Source organism: Palaemon carinicauda, chromosome 5, assembly GCF_036898095.1.
Source record: "Palaemon carinicauda isolate YSFRI2023 chromosome 5, ASM3689809v2, whole genome shotgun sequence".
NCBI classification, from domain to species: Eukaryota; Metazoa; Arthropoda; class Malacostraca; order Decapoda; family Palaemonidae; genus Palaemon; species Palaemon carinicauda.
The window spans coordinates 4,586,504-4,591,503 of NC_090729.1; the positions used below are offsets into that span (position 1 = coordinate 4,586,504).

Here is a 5,000-nt window from a genome sequence, read left to right on the forward strand (position 1 = left end):
GTTTTCATGTTGAACAGGCTGACATAGATCTCTCATCATAGTTTATAAAGGACCAATTTATTTTAATGTTGTTACCGATCTTAAAATATTTTATTTTGATTATTCATCATTGTTCATGTAGTTTATTTACATCATCACTCCCTTTCGTCACTGGATTATTTTTCCCTGTTGGAGCTTCTGGGTTTATAGCATCCTCTTTTCCAACTAGGATTGTAATTTTGTTCGGAAATTCTCCGTAAAAATATAATGCTCTCAGGCGTATTTCAGTAAAGTACTGGCGACCGTAATTTTACCTTACTTTGTTATTATTTTTACAGGTTGTGACCTTAACGTCAACATATACGTTTTAAAACCGTTAAAAGCCTAGAATAAATGTTCCCAGAAATTTACGGTTATTTTTTCCCACGGCAAATTTTTGAACATTGTAAGTTCCAAGTTCCTCGTTGCTCCCTCCACAACACAATCTGCAATCTGCAGAAAGTTCTTTGTCTTTAGTTACCTCCTACACCGACAGCAGAGCTTCAATGCTTTTACTTCTAATCTTTAGTTCATGTATCTAACTTTCCTACTTTTATGCCATTGCTTCTAATTTTTCTTAATTCATTGCAGCTAAACATATGCTCATTTGCATCATCTGCCTCACTGCACAACACACAAAGCCTATTCTTTTCTTTCCTTTTCCTATATTTTTTTCCTAAATCTAGCATATTCGATCTTTGTTTCATAACTATTACTGTTTCCTTAGAGTTAAGTTCTCTTATGTAATCTCTTCTGTCATTATTGTTTACAAACCTCAGTTTGGTTATTCCTGCTTTCTTTTCTTGTATTTCTATTTTAATCTCGTTTGCCACTTTACTTTGTCTTTCTTGAGTTCATGCTTTTTAATATTTTCTTACTTCTTCAATTTTCATATCACATGTTTTTGGATATTCTTATAATACTTTAGTAGTAGTAGTAGTAGTAGTAGTAGTAGTAGTAGTAGTAGTAGTAGTAGTAGTAGTAGTAGTAGTATTAATCAGAGAATTCTGACCTCCGCCAAAGGTTAGTGGAGTCGCCCATTGCCTAAGATCTATGTTTGGTGAAAATTTCGTTAATCTCCGTCGAGTAGTTTTGACGTAATCCTGTCCACAGACAAGAGGAAAAATGCAAATCTGGAAGGGGATCCGAATCAGCTCTAAATTATAATGGGGTTGGCCATGTACTAAGGTCTATCTTAGGTTTATCTTCAGTGAAAATTTCAATAAAATCTGTCAGGTAGTTTTAACGTAATACCAACGTAATAGACCAATTCGATCGCAATACCTCCTTGGTGGAGGTAATAATAATAATAATAATAATAATAATAATAATAATAATAATAATAATAATAATAATAATAATAATAGTATATGCGTACATACAGTTTTGCTTGTAAACAAATTATTATTTTGTAAGATCAATGCAAAAACAGTTGTAATCTTTCCATGTAAGACAAAACATTTTTTGCAATATACATTTTACTTGAAGGTTAGCGACTTTTTCTATGAGATTTCCATAAAAGAAAGTTAAGTCTCTCTCTCTCTCTCTCTCTCTCTCTCTCTCTCTCTCTCTCTCTCATACTTGGATAAACACTCATATTACATACTCATTGTGAAATGCTGTTCACTTACTAAATAGAGAATGATCTATAAAACTGGGGCTTATTCTATTGAATGAAACAAGAATAACAGATATAAAGTGAGAATATGCAAAGATTCTAAAAAAATACTTCCACAGATAACTGTTAACTATCATGTACAAACAAGCATACAGTACATGCATGTACATTATCAAGTCCTTGTGTTTGATAAACAGGAAATAATGGCTGGCTACAATTATATTGAGTCAATATTTCATAATAGAGAATCAATTAACGTCAAATAAAAATCTGGGAGGCAATTTGACAGCTAAAATATATGCTATTTATGCCTGTCACTCGATACAAATGGGTCTCTTTTCAATGCCATTGTCTGAAAGGGAAACTGAAGTTATTTATAATATAGTTCAATTGTTTATTCCCTAGATTTGTAAAGCAGATATAAGAGGTATCTCTGGCGCAACTGTAATAGTCACATAATGAGAGAGAGAGAGAGAGAGAGAGAGAGAGAGAGAGAGAGAGAGAGAGAGAGAGAGAGAGAGAGAGAGAGAGAGAGCTATTATGTGGAGGAACGCTCTCACATTTTAAAATGAATTGAACTCATTAAGTTGACAACGTCATTAATATTTCCATGGATATCTGATGCGTAGAAATACCACTCACATAAATAATGTTAATGGAATCCTGCTTATAAAACTGACTTTACAAAATTACAGTAAAATAGATAGCACAATCGTAATATTTCTAATGTAGCTGAATAACATTGCGTCAAGTTACGTTAATATAACATAAATAAAATGAAAAGTTAATGATGAAAATGTCTAGGACGGCAGGAAATCCCACTTGTATAAACGGATCTGTAGAAGAATACAGTACAAGATAAGCCAGGTCCATTATGCAATCTTTTAGAAAGGAATATTCGAGAGATGAAAAAAGATATTATAAAAGATAATCTTTTCAATCCGAAAGGGAATTGCATCGCATTTATCTCGACTTTCGGAATCTCCCTTTCTTTAAGAGGTGGATAAACCGCAACTTTCCATGCTAAACTACGCTAATCTCTTATCAAAGTTCTTGATTCTTTCGGGATTCAGCGAAATGATGCTGCCAAGTTGCCGGTCCCTTTAGCCTCTGTCTTTAAACAATATAAGCAATATACTTATCAGGTAGATATGTAATAAATAAATAAAGTGTCACAGAACATATTTATGTAATTTTAAAGCAACGCAAGACTAAAAGAAAAAAAATTAAAGTATTGTCATTCGATATCAGCCAGTAGGTTGCATTATTCAAAGTATATTTGAATATTCCTCCGTGTCATCAAAATGTCATCAAAATATCATCCGAAAATGTCAATCATCGACTTCCAAACCACCTTTTTAATCACCAACCATTGGAAACGAGGGGAGAAATGTAGAAGCCGATTGATTTCATTAAAGGGTGTAGCCCACCATCTATTGGATTTCGATACCCGTTTTACACAGGGAACATTATTGGAACTAAATTATCCGCGAAAGACGTGCAATGATCCCCTCCGAGTACCGCAGAATGCAGACCGGGAAAGTCTTCAGAAAAAGTTGGCGGGTGACTTCGAATTCTGCTAATTTTCATTACCAAGGAAAAACGAACAGAATCAATCTGAGAAGCTGAATAAAGGAGAATTTGCATACCTGAAAACAGTAATTGAAGTTGGAAATTTTGCTCTAAACGCGTTGAAGCAGATAGACTTCAGTGGTCTTTTTTTCTTCTATGCAAGGGCTAATGAGTTAGGACACCTAGTGTCCCTCTGCAGATAAAAAAAAAGAAAGGAAAAAGAGAAAAGGAAAGAGAATTATGGGAATGAGATAAAAAGAAGTCATCCATTATAGGTACTAGTTTTTTTCACTAGTCAAGCGGGGTTCATTAGACAACAAAACCAACGATTATAAAGTTATAAAGTGATGGGAGAGGAAAATTCCTTCAAAGATGAATATGAAACCATCTAGAAAAATTTCTAAACTTGCCAGATATTAACCATTTCAATGAAACTAATGTTCTTTTTATCATATAACATATAAGAATAGTTTTCCATCGCTGACTTTATACACACACACACGCATACTCACACACATACACACACACACACACACACACACACACACACATATATATATATATATATATATATATATATATATATATATATATATATATATATATATATATATATATATATATGAGTGTGTGCATATACATTCACAAACAAATACAGCCATTTCTAGTCCAATGCCAGACGCAGGTCTCACACATGTCAATTCATGTCTGGGGTTTGGTCAGTTTTCATCTCCATGCTGGCCACTGCGGATTGGTGATGGTGGAAACTTTTCCTCTGATCGCTCCCAACATATAAACCTAGTATGGGTGGCCCTAACCACAGTAGTACAGCTTTGCTGATGATGGTGATACATAAACCCATTCACCACGTTATTGTATCTGCACTTAGAAAGGGATATATGTTGTGTGTGTGTATATATATATATATATATATATATATATATATATATATATATATATATATATATAGTATATATATGTATATATAGTATATGTATATGTATATATATATATATATATATATATATATATATATATATATATATATATATATATATGAATATATTTATATATATGTATATATATATATATATATATATATATATATATATATATATATATATATATATATTATATATATATATATATATATTATACAGTATATATATATTATATATATATACAGTATATATATATATATATATATATATATATATATATATATATATATATATATATATATATATATATACATTATATACGTATATCTATCTATCTATCTATCTATCTATCTATCTATATATATATATATATATATATATATATATATATATATATATATATATATATATTTATGTATATATATATACACATTCATGTAAAGTATATGTATAAATGTACCACACGCATATTACACGCTCCTATACTGTAACAGTATTTCTTTTTTTGTATATTGCCGTTCCTCCCTCTCACTGATAATTTGTTCCTGCCTGCATTTGCTTAAATCTATCTGTTTGAAATTTTGTGACCTTCTTTCACTGAAACTGTTGTTATAAAAGCTCACTTTGTGCTGAGCTAAAGTTAGTTTCAACTACGCAGTCTCTCAGTTACCACCTAACTGGTACATCCACACATTGATAACCATGGCCTTTTAGATCCCTTGTGCCATTCTACTGCACAGTTGGTGAAGACAAAGTACATTTGGCATAGCATTACTAAGGATGCCAAACCTCATAGACCTTTCCTCCACCTCAGCGGCACTTTGCCCACATTCACGATGTTGTAGGTCCCC

General features: G+C 31.7%; 1 pseudogene; it reads left to right on the plus strand.

The window, feature by feature from the left end:
* LOC137640499 (uncharacterized) overlaps positions 1 to 5,000 on the plus strand; it is a 33,679-nt pseudogene that overhangs the window by 12,935 nt on the left and 15,744 nt on the right.